The following is a 17,803-nucleotide window of genomic DNA, read 5'->3' as shown; positions in this document are numbered from 1 at the left end:
GCAATCAATTTGGGTTTTGTGTAACTAGGAATGTGAAAAGCACTCAAAATACACGCATTTAGTAAGGTTTTTCTGTTTTTCAATTAAGAGTGTTATTCATGAGTTTCGGCATTTTGGTATCTAGGAAAGTAGCTAGTTTCGCATGTAATTTGGGATTTTCGTAACTAAGAAGGTGAAAAACACTCAAAATACACACATTTTGTAAGGTAATTTTGTTTCTCAATTAAAAGTGTTATTCATGAGTTTCATCATTTTTGTATCTAAGAAACTTCTCTAGGTACAGGAGTTTTTGCGTTTTTTGCCTTTTGGTTCTTGTTGAACTATAAAACACTCATTATACACGTTTCTCAGAATGTCCTTTTGTTTTGCAATACTTTACATCCTTTTTTGCATTTTTTTTAGGTAACAAGCTCAAAAACATTCAAGATATACATTTTTCGTAATGTTATTCTATTTCTTCATATTTGTTGGTTTGCATCCTTTTTAGCGTTTTTCTACGTAAAACACTGAAAAGACACGTTTTCAGTAATTTTGTTTTGGATTCCCATATTGAGTGACTTCCATGTTATTATCATTTTAGTGCCTAAAATACTGAAAAACACTCAAAAGTAAGGTTTCTCGTAAAGTCATTTAATTTCCTCATGTAGGTGGCTTTGCATTCACTTAAGAGTTTGGTACTTAACATTCCGAAAAAAAAGCTAAAATTAACTTTTTTGATAATATTTTTTTATCCCATAATTGCCCAGAATTTTCCAATAATTTTGGCATCTCGGTACCTATGAAGATGAATAACAAAAAAAAAAAAAAAAAATTGCCGTTTTTTTTATATATTTATTTTTTTTTTCTTTATAAAGAGTGTTATTTGTGGGTTTTAGTTTTTTGGTTCTTAAGGAACTTAAAAACACCCATAATACACGTTTCTCGTAATGTCCTTTCGTTTCCCAAACATAGGGTTCTTTGCTTGTATTTTCGCGTTTTTATAGGTAGCATGATCAAAAACACTCAAAATACATGTTTTTGGTAATGTTATTCTAATTCTTCTTAAAGGCAAGTTCTTGGTAAAAGTTGGTTTCATTCCCATGTAATGTTATTGCCCTGCTTTTTAGTGCTTTATTACCTAACACGCTCAAAAACACTCAAAGTCACTTTTCTTGTAATGTCATTTCTTACCAACATAAAGTTAGTTTTACATGCAATTTGGGGTTTTGGTAAATAAGAATATGAAAAACACTCAAAATACACGCATTTTGTAAGGTTGTTATGTATCTCATTTAAGAGTGTTATTCATGAGTACTAGCATTTTGGTAACTAAGAAACTTCTTCATATACACGAGTTTTTCCGTTTTTTGCCTTGTGGTTCTTGTGAAACTATAAAACACTCATTATTCACGTTTCTCGTTATGTCCTTTTGTTTCCCAATATATAGTGCTTTGCATCCTTTTTCGCGTTTTTTTTTTGTAGGTAACAAGATTAAAAACACTCAAAATATACCATTTCGGTAATGTTCTATTTCTTCATATTTGTTGGTTTGCATCCGTTTTAGCGTTTTTCTACCTAAAACACAGAAAAGACACGTTTTCAGTATTTTGTTTTGGATTCTCATATAGAGTGACTTCCTTATTATTTATCGTTTTGATGCCTAACAAGCTGAAAATCACTCAAAAGACAGGTTTCTGGTAAAGTCGTTTAATTTCCTCATATAGGTGGCTTTGCATGCACTTTAGGGTTTGGTAAATAACAGTCCGTAAAAAAGCTAAAATTAACTTTTTTTATAATGATCTTTTATCACATAATTGCCCTGAATTTTGCCAGAATTTGGCATCTCGGTACCTACGAAGATGAATAAAAAAATAAAAAAAATTCCTGTTTTTCTATTTATTTATTTTATTTTTTTCTGAATAAAGAGTGTTACTTGTGGGTTTTAGCTTTTTGGTTCTTAAGGAACTGGAAAACACTCATAATACACGTTTCTCGTAATATCCTCTCCTTTCCCAAACATAAGGTTCTTTGCATGTATTTAAGCGTTTTTTATAGATCACATGATTAAAAAACACTGAAAATACCTGTTGTTGGTTATGTTATTTTGTTTCTATATAAAGTGTGTTTTGCATTAGTTTTAGCGCATTTAAGGAGCTGAAAAACACTTGAAGGCAAGTTCTTGGTAAACGTTGGTTTTATTCCATGTAATGTCATTTCCCTACTTTTTAGTGCTTTATTGCCTAACACTCTCAAAAACAATCAAAAGACACTTTTCTGGTAAGGTTTTTTTTTCCCACATAAAGCTATATTCGCATGGAATTTCGTTTTTTTTTTTTTTTAACTAAGAATGTGAAATAACACTCAAAATGCACGCATTTAGTAAGGTTGCTTTGTTTTTCTATTAAGAGTTTTATTCATGAGTTTCAGCATTTTGGTACCTAAGAAACTTCTCCATATATACGAGTTTTTGTGTTTTTTGCCTTGTGGATCTTGTGAAACTATAAAACACTCATTATACACGTTTCTCGTAATGTCCTTTTGTTTCCCAATATAGAGTGCTTTGTATGCATTTTCGCGTTTTTTTGTAGGTAAAAAGTTCAAAAACACTCAAAATATACGTTTTTGGGGATGTTTTTCTATTTCTTCGTATTGGTTGGTTTGCATCCGATTTAGCGTTTTTCTACGTAAAACACTGAGAAGACATGTTTTCAGTAATTTTGTTTTGGATTCCCATATTGAGTTACTTTAATGGTATTTATCGTTTTGGTGCCTAACATGGTAAAAAACACTCAAAAGACAGGTTTCTTGTAAAGTCGTTTAATTTCCATATATAGGTGGCTTTGCATGCACTTTAGGGTTTGGTACATAACAGTCCGAAAAAAAATCTAGAATTAACTTTTTTGATAATGTTCTTTTTTCCACATAATTTTCCTGAATTTTGCCAGAATTTTGGCATGTTGACACCTATGAAGATGAATAACAAAAAAAAATTGCTATTTTTTTATTTATTTATTTTTTCTCTATAAAGAGTGTTATTTGTGGGTTTTAGCTTTTTGGTACTTAAGGAACTTAAAAACACTCATAATGCACGTTTCTCATAATGTCGTTTCGTTTCCCAAATACAGGGTTCTTTGCATGTATTTAAGCGTTTTTATAGGTAACATGATCAAAAACACTCAAAATACATGTTTTTTGTCATTTTTTCTGTTTCTCCATAAAGGGTGTTTTGCATGCGTTTTAGCGTTTCAATATGTAAGGAGCTGAAAAACACTTAAAGGCAAGTTTTTAGTAAAATTTCGTTTTATTTCCATGTAATGTGTTTGCCCTCCTTTATAGTGCTTTATTGCCTAACACGCTCAAAAACAAAAGTCACTCTTCTGGTAATGTCTTTTTTTTTCCACATAAAGCCAGTTTCGCATGCAATTTGGGCTTTGGTAACTAAGAATGTGAAAAACACTCAAAATACACGCATTTGGTAAGGTTGTTCTGTATCTCAATTAAGAGTGTTATTCATGAGTTTCAGCGTTTTGGTACCCAAGAATCTCAAAAAACACTCATAATGCACGTTTCTCGTAATGTCGCTCTTTTCTTCATATAGGGAGCTTTGCATGGATTTTGTCTTTTTTTTTCACGTAATAGCTGAAAAACACTGAAAATACACGCTTTTGGTAATAAGAACATAAGAACATAAGAAATAATTAAATCTGCAAGAAGAATCTGCTATTATTGACTCCATTATTTTACATTCAACAGAAGTTAAGCTGACAGGTTAGACGTTAAAGTTTTATCTCCTTTCTTAAAGGTAGGTACTATATTCGCCTGCCTCCGAATTACCGATACCTCACATGACTTAAATGATTTCCTAAGGACAGAAACTAACAGATTACTTATAACCTTTTTCCTTTCCTTAAATACTGTGGAATATATTTCATCTGGTCCTGGTGACTTGAACTTTTCAACTTATCTATCTCCTGTTCCACTATCTCTTTAATTATGGTAATATCTGTCAGCTTCTCATCCTCTTCTACTCTAAATATCTTCTCACTATTCGGCAAATCCTACATGTTTTCCTGGGCAAAGACAATTAAAAAATATTCGCTTACAATTTTACTAATCTCTAATTCATTATATTATGGCCTTAAAACCACTTCCCCTGTCTTTAATCTCATATATACTTCTCCTTCGCCCAATGTAGTGTTTTAACCTCAGTCATCCATTTAGGATCATTCTTCTGCGAGCTTTTTCTTCTGTAAGGGATGTTCCCTAACTTTCCTAAATGTAATTTATCAACGAAATATTTATTTCCCTTCTCCATAAAGGGTGTTTTGCATGGGTTTTAGCGTTTCTGTACATAAGAACCTATAAAACACGTTTTTAGTAATGTTGTTTTGTATTACTTTATAGAGTGCTTTCCATGTTTTTTAGCGTTCTGGTGTCTAGCACGTTGAAAAACACTCAAAAGTCACGTTGATGATAATGTCGTTTTGTTTCCCGATGAAGGGGGCTTCCAATGCATTTTGTCTTTTGGTACTTAACAATATGAAAAAGTTTTCGGTAGAGTTGTTTTTCCATATAAACTGCTAATCATGTGTTTTTGAGTCTTGGTACCTAAAAAGCTCAAAATCTCTCATAATACACTTTTCTCGTAATGTCCTTTGTTTTTTTCCATGTAGGATGCTTTGCATGTAATTTGGCATTTTTGTACTTAACAAGCACAAAAACAATCAAAATACAAGTTTTTGGTAATGTTATTCTGTTTCTCCATGAAGGTTGTTTTGCATGCGTTTCAGCGATTTCGCACGTAAGAAGGTCAAAAACACTCTAAAGATACTTTCTTGGTAATGTTATTTTATATTGCCAAATAGGGTGCTTTCAATGCTTTTTAGCATTTTGATTCCTAACACTCAAGTTTCCTGTAATATAGTTTAGCTTCTTCATATAGAGATCTAAATGCATTATGATGTTTTGCTACTTAATATGAGAAACGCTTGGAAAACCAAGCTGTTTTTTTTATTGAAAATATGGTGTTCTTCGTGCATTTTAGCGTTTTGGTGCCTAAAACGCTCAAAAAAAAAAAAAAAACTACAAAGACACGCTTCTGGTAATTTCACATTGTTCTCCTATATAGGGTGATTCGCTTCCATTTTACCGTTTGGTACCTAACAATGTAAAAAACACTCAAAATACAAGTTTTTGACAATGTTGTTCTGTTTGTCTATATAGAGTTCTATTCAAACGCGTTTTTGCGTTTTGTTACCTAACAAGCTCGAAAACACTCCAAATACGCGTTTCTCGTAAGGTCCTTTTGTTTACCTATAAAAATTATAGTATACTATACATGCATTTTGGCAATGTAACAAGCTCAAAAACAATCATTTCATATTTCATTTCGGTAATGTCACTCTGTGTCACGATCAAGGGGATTTTCCATGTTTTAAGCTTTTTCATAGGTACCTCAAAACACTGAAAAGGAAAAGTTTTGGTAATGATGTTTTGTTTTTTCGATATCGAGTCCTCTCTATGATTTTTAGCGTTTTGTTGTCTAACACTATTAAGATATGTTTCCTGTAATGTCGTTTTTTTTCACCATAGAGGGCGATTTACATGTATTTTGGCGTTTTGTTTTCTGTGAAAAACACTCAAAATACACAATTTTTGTAATGCTGTTCTGTTTCTCCAAATAGAGAGCTATTTATGCGTTTAAGCGTTTTGTTCCCTAAGAAGCTCGAAAGAAAAACAAAAAAAAATATCAAAATACACGTCTCGCGTAATGTTCTTTTCTTTTCCGATGTGGTGTACTTTATATTTTTTTTTTTTTTTTTTTTTTTTTACGTAACAAGCTCATAAACACTAAAAATACACGTTTTTGGTAAAGTTATTTTGTTTTGTATTTTAAACAGTGTTTTGAATGCGTTTAAGCGTTTTGATACGTAAGCAGCTAAAAAAGACAACGTGTCTAGGTAATATATATATATAGCTATAGAGTGTTTTTCATCCTTTTTGTGCTTTTGTGCCGAACCTGCTCCAAAAGACATTCAAAAGACATGTTTCTGAAAATGAAGTTTCAATTCATTTTTCGGTGATGTTATTCTTTTTCTCAATAAGAAAGTTTTGCATGCCTTTTAGCACTTTTTTGGACGTAAGAAGCTCCTAAACACTTCAGAGATGTGTTTTTTGGTAATGCAGCTTTTTTTTTTCCTATGTAACAAACTCAAAAACTCTTAAAATACACGGTTTTTGGTAAAGGTATACTGTTTCTCAGTATTTATATATTTTTTATTTATTTACTTTATCAATTAATTACTTTATTTATTTTTATTTTATTTTATTTTATTTTATTTTGTTTTGTTTTTTTTGCATGGGTTTCAGCGTTTTATTAAGTAAGTAAATCCAAAAAAAGACACGATTTTGGTAATATTGTTTCGTTTTCCTTTATAGGGTTTTTTTCCATGTTTTTTTGTGCGAAATTAGATTCATGTGTTTCAGCGTTTTTGTACCTAAGAAACTCAAAAACACTCATAATACGCGATTTTCTTAATCACTTTTTCTTTCGCCATATAGGTTAAATTATATGTATTTTCACGATATGGCATCTAAGAATGTGAAATACACTCAAATTACACGTTTTTTTTCTCTCTGTTTCTTGATATAGAGTACTATTCATGCGTTTTAAGCGTTTTCATAATTAAGAAGTTCAAAAACTTTCATAATAAACGTTTCTCGTAGTGTCTTTTCGTATCCCTTATTAAGTAGTTTGCATCCATTTTCACGTTTTTGTACGTTTCTCTTCCTAAAACGATAATAAATACTCAAAACACACCTTTATGTAAATGTTATTTCTTTTTTACATATAGGGTGATCGGCATGCATTTTTGCGTTTTGTTATCTATAAATGTGAAATACACTAAAATACACATTTTTGGTAGTTTTCTGTTTTTTTTTTTTTTTTTCCACATTGAGTGCTATTTATGTGTTCTCATGTGTTGGTACCGAGGAATCTCAAAAACACTCACAATACACGCTTCTTGGAAAGTAGATGGCTTTGCATGCACTTTAGGGTTTGGTACATAACAGTACGAAAAAAATCTAAAATTAACCTTTATAATGTTCGTTTTTCCACATAATTTCCCTGAATTTTGCTAGAATTTTGGCATCTTGGTACCTATGAAGATGAATAACAAAAAAAAAAAAAAAATGCTATTTTTTATTCATTTATTTTTTTCTCTATAAAGAGTGTTATTTGTGTGTTTTAGGTTTTTGGTACTTAAAGAACTTAAAAACACTCATAATACACGTTTCTCATAATGTCCTTTCGTTTCCCAAATATAGGGTTCTTTGCATGTATTTATGCGTTTTTATAGGTAACATGATCAAAAACACTCAAAATACATGTTTTTGGTAATGTTATTCTGTTTCACCACAAAGAATGTTTTTGTATGCGTTTTAGTGTTTTGGTATATAAGGAGCTCAAAAACACATAAATGAAAGTTCTTGGTAAAAATTCGTTTTCCTCCAATGTATTGTGATTGCCCTCCTTTTTAGTGCTTTATTTTCTATCACGCATAAAAACACTCAGAAGACACTTTTCTTGTAAAGTGTTTTTTTTTCCCACAAATCTATTTTCGCATGCAATTTTGGGTTTTGATAAGAATGTGAAAAGCAATCAAAATACATGCATTTATTAAGGCTGTTCTGTTTCTCAATTAGGAATGTTATTCATGAGTTTTAGCATTTTTGTATCTAGGAAACCTCTCCATATACACGAGATTTTGCGTTTTTTGCCTTGCGGTTCTTTTGAACTATAAAACACTCATTATACACTTTTCTTGCAATGTCCTTTTCTTTCCCAATATAGAGTGCTTTGCATCAATTTTCGCGTTTTTTTGTAGGTAACATGCTCAAAAACACTCAAAATATACCTTTTTAGTAACGTTTCTCTATTTCTTGATATTGGTTGCTTTGCATCCGTTTTAGAGTTTTTCTGCGTAAAACACTGAGAAGACACGTTTTCAGTAGCTATTTTTTGGATTCCCATATAGGGTGAGTTCTTTATTATTTATTGTTTTGGTGCCTAACATGCTAAAAAAAACACTCAAAACACATATTTCTTGTAAGGTCGTTTAATTTCCTCATATAGGAGTCTTTGCATGCACTTTAAGGTTTGGTACATAACAGTCCGATAAAAAAAAACGGAAATTAACTTTTTTGATAATACTCTTTTATCATATGATTACCCTGAATTTTCCCAAAATTTTGGCATCTCGGTACCTATGAATATGAATATAAAAAAAAATAAATTCCTATTTTTTTTATATTTTTATTTTTTATTTTCTAAATAAAGTGTTATTGGTGGGTTCTAGCTTTTTGGTACTTAAGGAACTTAAAAAAACACTCATAATACACGTTTCTCGTAATATCCTTTTGTTTCCCAAACATAATGTTCTTTGCATGTATTTAAGTGTTTTTATAGATAACAATATCAAAAACACTAAAAATACATGTTTTTGTAATGTTGTTCTCTTTCTCCATAGCGGTTTGGTATATAAGGACCTCAAAAACACTTAAAGGCATTGGTGTTATTCCAATGTAATATGATTGCCCTGCTTTTTAGTGCTTTATTGCCTATCATGCTCAAAAACACTTAAAAGACACTTTTCTGGTAATATCATTTTTTTCTCACATAAAAGTGGTTTCGCATGCAATTTGGGGTTTTGGTAACTAAGAATGTGAAAAGCACTCAAAATACACGCATTTAGTAAGGTTGTTCTGTTTCTCAATTAAGAGTGTTATTCATGAGTTTCAGCATTTTGGTATCTAGGAAGCTTCTCCATATACACGAGTTTGTGTTTTTAGCCTTTTGGTTCTTTTGAACTATAAAAACTCATTATACACTTTTCTTGGAGAGTCCTTTTGTTTTTTAATATAGAGTGCTTTGTATCAATTTTCGCATTTTTTGTAGGTAACAAGCTCAAAAACACAAAAAATATACCTTTTTGGTAATGTTTTTCTATTTCTTGATATTGGTAGGTTTGCATCCGTTTTAGCGTTTTTCTACGTAAAAGAAAGAAAAAACACGTTTTCAGTAATTTTGTTTCGGATTCTCATATAAAGTGAGTTCCTTATTATTTATCGTTTTGGTGCCTAACATGCTGAAAAACACTCAAAAAAACAGATTTCTGGTAATTTCGTTTAATTTCCTCATATAGGAGTCTTTGGATGCACTTTAGGGTTTCGTACATAACAGTCCGAAAAAAAGCTAAAATTTACTTTTTTGATAATTTTTTTTAACATATAATAGTCCTGAAGTTTCCCAATATTTTGGCATCTCGGTACCTATGAAGATGAATAACAAAAAAAAAAAAATCCTATTTTTTTATTTTCTTATTTTTTTTTCTAAATAAAGAGTGTTATTTGTGGGTTTTAGCTTTTTGGTACTTAAGGAACTTAAAAACACTTATAATACACATTTCTCAAAATGGCCTTTCGTTTCTTATGTTTCTTATGTTTTTTATGTTTACATAAGGTTTTTTTGCATGTATTTAAGCGTTTTTATAGATAACATGATCAAAAACACTCAAAATATATGTTTTTGGTAATTTTATTCTCTTTCTCCATAAAAGGTGTTTTCCATGCGTTTTAGCGTTTTCGTATGTAATGAGCTCAAAAACACTTAAAGGCAAGTTCTTGGTAAAAGTTGTTATTATTCCCATGTCATGTGATTCCCCTGTTTTTTAGTGTTTTATTGCCTAACACGCTCAAAAATACTCAGAAGACACTTCTGGTAATATCATTTTTTTTTCCACATAAAGCTAGTTTTGCATGGAATTTGGGGTTTTGCTAACTAAGAATGTGAAAAAAAACTCAAAACACAGGGTTTAGTAAGGTTGTTCTATTTCTTAATTAAAAGTGTTATTCATGAGTTTCAGAATTTTGGTATATAAGAAACTTTTCTAATACACACATTTGGTAAGGTATTTCTGTTTCAAAATTAAAAGTGTTATTGATGAGTTTCAGCTTTTTGGTATGTAAGAACTTCTTTATGTACACGAGTTTTTGAGTATTTTACCTTGTGGTTCTTGTCAAACTATAAAACATTCATACACGTTTCTCGTACTGTCCTCTTCTTTGCCAATACAAAGTGCTTTCCATCCATTTTTGCATTTTTTGTAGGTAACAAGCTCAAAAACACATCAAAATATATCTTTTTTGTAATGTTATTCTATTTCTTCATATTGGTTGGTTTGCAGCCGTTTTAGCGTTTTTCTACGTAAATCACTGAAAAGACACGTTTTAAGTAATATTGTTCAGATTGCTGAAAAACACTCAAAGGACAGGTTTCTGGTAAAGTCGTGAAATTTCCCCATATAGGTGGATTTGCATGCAGTTCAGAGTTTGTACATAACTCCGGAAAAAAGCTAAAATTATTTTTTTATAATGATTTTTTTTTTACAAAATTTCGATGAATTTTGCCAGAATTTTGGCATCTCGGTACCTATGAAGATGAATAACAATTTTTTTTTTCTCTCTATAAAAAGTTATTCGTGGTTATTTTTGGTACTTAAGGAACTTAAAAACACTCATAATACACGATTTTCGTAATGTCATTTCATTTTCCAAACATAGGGTTCTTTGCATGTATTTAGGCATTTTTATAGGTAACATGATCAAAAACACTCAAAATACATGTTTCTGGTAATGTTATTCTGTTTCTCCATAAAGGGTGTTTTGCAAGCGTTTTAGCGTTTTGGTATGTAAGGAGCTTTAAAATACGTAAAGGCTGGTTCTTGGTAAAAGTTGGTTTTATTCCAATATAATGTGATTGCCCTCCTTTTTAGTGCTTTAGTGCCTATCACGCTCAAAAACACTCGAAAGACAATTTTTTGGTAATGACATTTTTTTCCCACATAAAGCTAGTTTCGCATGCAATTTTTGGTTTTGGTAACTAAGTATGTGAAAAGCACTCAAAATACATGCATTTCGTAAGGTTTTTCTGTATTCTTAATTAAGAGTGTTATTTCTGAGTTTCACCATTTTGGTATCTAAGAAACTTCTCCATATACACCGAGTTTTGCGATTTTTGCCTTGTGGCTGTTGTGAAACTATAAAACACTCATTATACACGTTTCTCGTAATGTCGTTTTGTATCCCAATATAGAGTGCTTTCCATCCATTTTCGCGTTTTTGGAAGGTAAGAAGCTCAAAAACACTCAAAATATACCTTTTTGGTAATGTTATTCTATTTATCCATATTCGTTGGTTTGCATCCGATTTAGCGTTTTTCTACGTAAAACACTGAAAAGACATTTTTTTTCAGTAATTTTGTGATGGATTCCCACATTGAGTGACTTCCATATTATTTATCGTTTTGGGGGCTAACATGCTGAAAAAAAAACACAAAAGACATGTTTCTGGTAAGGTCGTTTAATTTCTCCATATAGGTGGCTTTGCATGCACTTTAGGGTTTGGTACATAACAGTTGGAAAAAAAAAACTAAAATTAACTCTTTTTCATAATGTTATTTTTTCACATAATTTCACTGAATTTTTGCAGAATTTTAGCATCTCGGTACCTGTGAAGATGAATAAAAAAAAAAAATCTTATATTTTTATTTATATTTTTTTTTTTCTCTATAAATAGAGTTATTTATGGGTTTTAGCTTTTTGGTACTTAAAGAACTTAAAAACACTCATAATACACGATTCTCGAAATGTCCTTTCGTTTCCCAAACATAAGATTCTTTGCATGTATTTAAGCGTTTTTATAGGTAACATGATCAAAAACACCCAAAATACATGTTATTGGTAATGTTATTCTGTTTCTAAATAAAGGGTGTTTTGCATGCGTTTTAGCGTTTTGGTATATAAGGAGCTCAAAAACACTTAGAAAAGTTGATTTTATTCCCACATAATGTGATTGCCCTGCTTTTTAGTGCTTTATCGCCTGTCATGCAATCACACTTTTCACTTTTCTGGTAATGTCATTTTTTTGTCCTACATAAAGCTACTTTCATATAAAATTTGGGGTTTTGGTAACTAAGAATGTGAAAAACACTCAAAATACACGCATTTGGTAAGGTTGTTCTGTTTCTCAATTAATAGTGTTATTCAGGAGTTTCACCATTTTGGTATCTAAGAAACTTCCCCATATATACGAGTTTTTGCGTTTTTTGCCTTGTGCTTCTTGAAAATCTATAAAACATTCATTATACACGTTTCTCGTAATGTCCTTTTGTTAACCAATATAGAGAGCTTTCCATCCATTTCCGCGTTTTTTTTTTTTTTTTGTAAAAAGCTAAAAAATACTCAAAATATACCTTTTTGGTAAACTTATTATATTTTTTCATGTTGGCTGGTTTGCATCCGTTTTAGCATTTTTCTACTTAAAACACGGAAAAGACACGTTTTCAGTAATTTGTTTTGGATTCCCAAATAGAATGAATTCCATATTGTTAATTGTTTTGGTGACTAACATGCTGAAAAACACTAGAAACACAGGTTTCTCGTAAAGTCGTTTAATTTCCCCATATAGTTGGCTTTGCATGCAATTTAGGGTTTTGTGCATAACAGTCCGAAAAAAAAGCTTAAATTAACTTTTTTGATAATGTTCTTTTTTCATATAATTTCCCTGAATTTTGCCAGAATTTTGTGATCTCGGTACCTATGAAGAAGAATAACAAAAAAAAAAATCCTATTTATTTATTTACTTTTTTCTTCTCTATAAATAGGTTTTAGCTTTTTGGTACTTATGGAACTTAAAAAGACTCATAATACACGTTTCTCCTAATGTCCTTTCGTTTCCCAGACATAGGGTTTTTTGCATTTATTAAAGCGTTATTAGATGTAACATGATCAAAAATTCTCAAAATACATGTTTTTGGTAATGTTAATCTGTTTCTCCATAAAGGGTGTTTTGCATGCGTTTTAGCGTTTTGGTATATAAGGAGCTCAAAAACACTTAAAGGCAAGTTCTTGGTAAAAGATAGTTTTATTCCCATGTAATGTGATTACCCTTCTTTTTAGTGCTTTATTGCCTAACACGCTCAAAAACACTGAAAAGACACTTTTCTGGTAATGTCATTTTTTTAGCACATAAAGCTAGTTTTGCATGCAATTTGAAGTTTTGGTAACTAAGAATGTGAAAAACAGTCAAAATACACGCATATCGTAAGGTTGTTCTGTATTCTCAATTAAGAGTGTTATTCCTCAGTTTCAGCATTTTGGTATCTAAGAAACACGAGTTTTTTTCGTTTTCTACCTTGTGGTTCTTGTGAAACTATAAAACACTCATTATGCAAGTTTCTCGTAATGTTTTTTCTCGTAATGTCCTTTCTATCCATTTTCGCGTTTTTTGTAGATAAGAAAATCAAAAACACTGAAAATATACCTTTTTTGGTAATGTTATTCTGTTTCTTCATATTCGTTGGTTTGCATCCGTTTTAGCGTCTTTTCTACGTAAAACACTGAAAAGACACTTTTTCAGTAATTTTGTGATGGATTCATATATTGAGTGACTTCCATATTATATATCGTTTTGGTGCCTAACATGCTGAAAAACACTCAAAAGACAGGTTTCTCGTAAAGTCGTTTAATTTCCTCATATAGGTGGCTTTGCATGCATTTTAGGGTTTGGTACATAACAGTCCGAAAAAAAAAGCTAAAATGAAATTTTTTTCATAATTTTCTTTTTCACATAATTTTCCTGAATTTTGCCAGAATTTTGGCATCTTGGTACCTATGAAGATGAATAACAAAAAAAAAATAATAAATTCCTATCTTTTTATTCATTTACTTATTTTTTTTCTATAAACAGTGTTATTTATGGGTTTTAGCTAAATGGTACTTAAAGAATTTAAAAATACTGGTAATACATGTTTCTCGAAATGCCCTTTAATTTCCCAAACATAAGGTTCTTTTCATGTATTTAAGGGTTTTTACAGGTAACATGATCAAAAACACTCAAAATACGTGTTTTTGGTAATGTTATTCTCTTTCTCCATAAAGGGTCTTTTGCATTCGTTTTAGCGTTTTGGAATATAGGGAGCTCAAAAACACTTAAAAGCAAGTTGTTAGTAAAAGTTAGCTTTATTCCCATGTAATGTGATTGCCCTGCTTTTTGGTGCTTTATTGCCTATCATGCTAAAAAAAAAAAAACATTTAAAAGACACTTTTCTGGTAATGTCATTTTTTTTCCCACATATAGCTACTTTCACGTAAAATTTGGGGTTTTGGTAACTAAGAATGTGAAAAACACTCAAAATACACGCATTTTGTAAGGTTGTTCTGTTTCTCATTTTAGAGTGTTATTCAGGAGTTTCAGCATTTTGGTATCTAAGAAACTTCTCCATATGTATGAGTTTTTGCGTTTTTTGCCTTGTGATTCTTGAGAATCTATAAAACACTCATTATACACGTTTCTCGTAATGTCCTTTTGTTAACCAGTAGAGAAAGAGAAAAAACCACAAAAAGACAGGTTTCTCGTAAAGTCGTTTAATTTCCCCATATAGTTGGCTTTCCATATACTTCATGGTTTGGTACATAACAGTCCGAAAAAAAAGCTAAAATTAACTTTTTCGATAATGTTCTTTTTGTACATAATTTCCCTAAATTTTGCCAGAATTTTGGCATCTCAGTACCTATGAAGAGGAAGAACAAAAAAAAAAAAAGAATCCTATTTTTTAATTATTTCTTTATTTTTTCTCTATAAAGAGGTTTTAGCTTTTTGGTACTGATGGAACTTAAAAACACATAATACACGTTTCTCATAATGTCCTTTCGTCTCCCAGACATAGGGTTCTTTGCATGTATTTAAGCGTTTTTAGAGGTAACATGATCAAAAACACTCAAAATAAATGTTTTTGATAATGTTAATCTGTTTCTCCATAAAGGGTGTTTTGCATGTGTTTTAGCGTTTTGGTATATAAGGAATTAAAAAACACTTTAAAGTTGGTTTTATTCCCATGTAATGTGATTGCCCTCCTTTTTAGTGCTTTATTGCCTAACTCTCTCAAAAACCCTCAAAAGATACTTTTCTGGTAATGTCATTTCTTTTCCCACATAAAGCTAGTTTCGCATGCAATTTGGGGTTCTAATAACTAAAAATAAGAAAAACACTCAAAATACAAGCATTTAGTAATGTTATTCTGTTTCTTAATTAAGAGTGTTATTCAGGAGTTTCAGCATTTTGGTATCTAAGAAACTTCTCCATATACACTAGTTTTTGCGTTTTTTGCTTCGTGGTTCTTGTGAAACTATAAAATACTCATTATACACGTTTCTCGTAATGTCTTTTTATTTCCCAATATAGAGTGCTTTGCATCCATTTTCACGTTTTTTTTTTTTTGTTGGTCACAAGCTCAAAAATAATTAAAATATACCTATTTGGTAATGTTATTCTATTTCTTCATATTGGTTTGTTTCCATCCGTTTTAGCGTTTTTTTACGTAAAACACTGAAAAGACACGTTTTAAGAAATTTTGTTTTGGATTCCCATATAGAGTGAATGCCATATTATTTATCGTTTTGGTGCCTAATATGCTGAAAAACACTCAAAAGACAGTTTGTAAAGTCGTTTAATTTCCCCATTGCATGCACTTTATGGTTTGGTACATAAGAGTCCAAAAAAAAATGCTAAAATTAACTTTTTCGATAATATTCTTTTATCTACATAATTTCCCTGAATTTTAACAGAATTTTGGCATCTCGGTACCTCTGAAGATAAATACCAAAAAAAAAATATTATTTTCTTTTCTTTTATTTATTTTTATTTATTTATTGTTTTTTTTTTTTTTTTTTTTCTTCATAAAGAGTGTTATTTGTGGGTTTTAGCTTTTTGGTATTTAAGTAACTTAAAAACACTTATAAAACATGTTTCTCGTAATGTCCTTTCGTTTCCCAAACATAGGATTCTTTGCATGTATTGAAGCGTTTTTATAGGTAACATGATCAAAAACACTGAAGATACATGTTTTTTGTAATGTTTTTGTTTCTCTCCATAAAAGAAGTTTTGCATTCGTTTTAGCGTTTTGGTATGTAATGAGCTCAAAAATATTTAACGGCAACTTCTTGGTAAAAGTTTTTTTATTCACATGTAATGTGATTGCCCTTCTTTTAAGTACTTTATTGCCTAACACGCTCATAAACACTGAAAAAAAATTTCTGACAATATAATTTTTTTCTCACATAAACCTTTTTCGTGTTTTGGTGACAAAGAATGTGAAAAACACTCAAAATACACGCATTTGGTAAGGTTGTTCTGTATCTCAATCAAGAGTGTTATTCATGAGTTTCAGCATTTTGGTATCTAAGAAACTTTTGCCTTGTGGTTGTTGTGAAACTATAAAACACTCTTTATACAGGTTTCTCGTAATGTCCTTTTGTTTCCCAATATAGAGTGCTTTGCATCCATTTTCGCGTTTTTTTTGTAGGTGACAGGCTCAAAAACACTCAAAATATACCTTTTTTGGCAATGTTATTCTATTTCTTCGTATTGGTTTGTTTGCATCCGTTTTAACGTGTTTCTACGTAAAACACTGAAAAGACAAGTGTTAAGTGATTTTGTTTTGGATTCCCATATAGAGTGACTTCCATATTATTTATTGGTGCCTAACATGCTGAAAAACACTCAAAAGACAGGTTTCTGGTAAAGTCGTTTAATTTCATATAGAGGTGGCTTTGCATGCAATTTAGGTTTTGGTACATAACTGTCCGAAAAAAAAGCTAAAATTAACTTTTTTTGATAATGTTCTTTTTTCCATATAATTTCCCTGAATTTTGCCAGAATTTCGGTATCTCGGTACCTATAAAGAAGAATAACAAAAAAAAGGAAAATTTTTTTTTTCTCAATAAGGAGTGTTATTTGTGGATTTTAGCTTTTTGGTGCTTAAGGAATTTAATAATATTCATAATACACGTTTCACGTAATGTCCTTTCGTTTCCCAAACATAGGGTTCTTTCCATGTATTTAATCGTTTTTATAGGTAACATGATCAAAAACACTCAAAATACATGTTTTTGGTAATGTTATTCCGTTTCTTCATAAAGGGTGTTTTGCATGCGTTTTAGTGTGTTGGTATGTTAGGAGCTCAAAAACACTTAAAGGCAAGTTCTCGGTAAAAGTTGGTTTTATTCCCATGTAATATGATTCCCTTGCTGTTTAGTGCTTTATTGCCTAACACGCTCAAAAACACTCAAAAGACATTTTTCTGGAAATGTCTTTTTTTTTCTTTCCACATAAAGCTAGTTTCGTATGCAATTTGGGGTTTTGGTAACCAAGAATGTGAAAACACTCAAAATACACGCATTTGGTAAGGTTGTTCTGTTTCTCAATTAAGAGTGTTATTCATGAGTTTCAGGGTTTTGGTATCTAAGAATCTCAAAAAACACTTATAATGCACGTTTCTCGTAATGTCCCTTTTCTTCCTCATTTAGGGTGCTTTGCATACACCCTAAATTTACTAACAACACTACTAATTCCACTCTCCAAGTCATTGACATATATTACAAACAACATCGGCCCTAATACTAATAATCCCTTTGTCACCCCACTAATTACTTGACCCCACTCGGATTTAGAGCCGTTTATTACAACACTCTGTCGCCTGCCGCTTGGCCATGACGTTATCCAGATTACTTATAACCTTTTTTCCAATTCTTAAATACTGTGGAATATATTTCATCTGGTCCTGGTGACTTGAACTTTTCAGCTTATCTATCTCCTGTTCCACTATCTCTTTAGTTATGGTAATATCTGTCAACTTCTCATTTTCTTCTACTCTAAATATCTTGTCACTATTCGGTAAATCCTGCATGTTTTCCTGGACAAAGAC

This window comes from Scylla paramamosain, chromosome 15, assembly GCF_035594125.1.
Source record: "Scylla paramamosain isolate STU-SP2022 chromosome 15, ASM3559412v1, whole genome shotgun sequence".
NCBI lineage: Eukaryota > Metazoa > Arthropoda > Malacostraca > Decapoda > Portunidae > Scylla > Scylla paramamosain.
The sequence above is the reverse complement of the archived record's forward strand: the minus strand, read 5'-3'. Positions refer to the sequence as shown.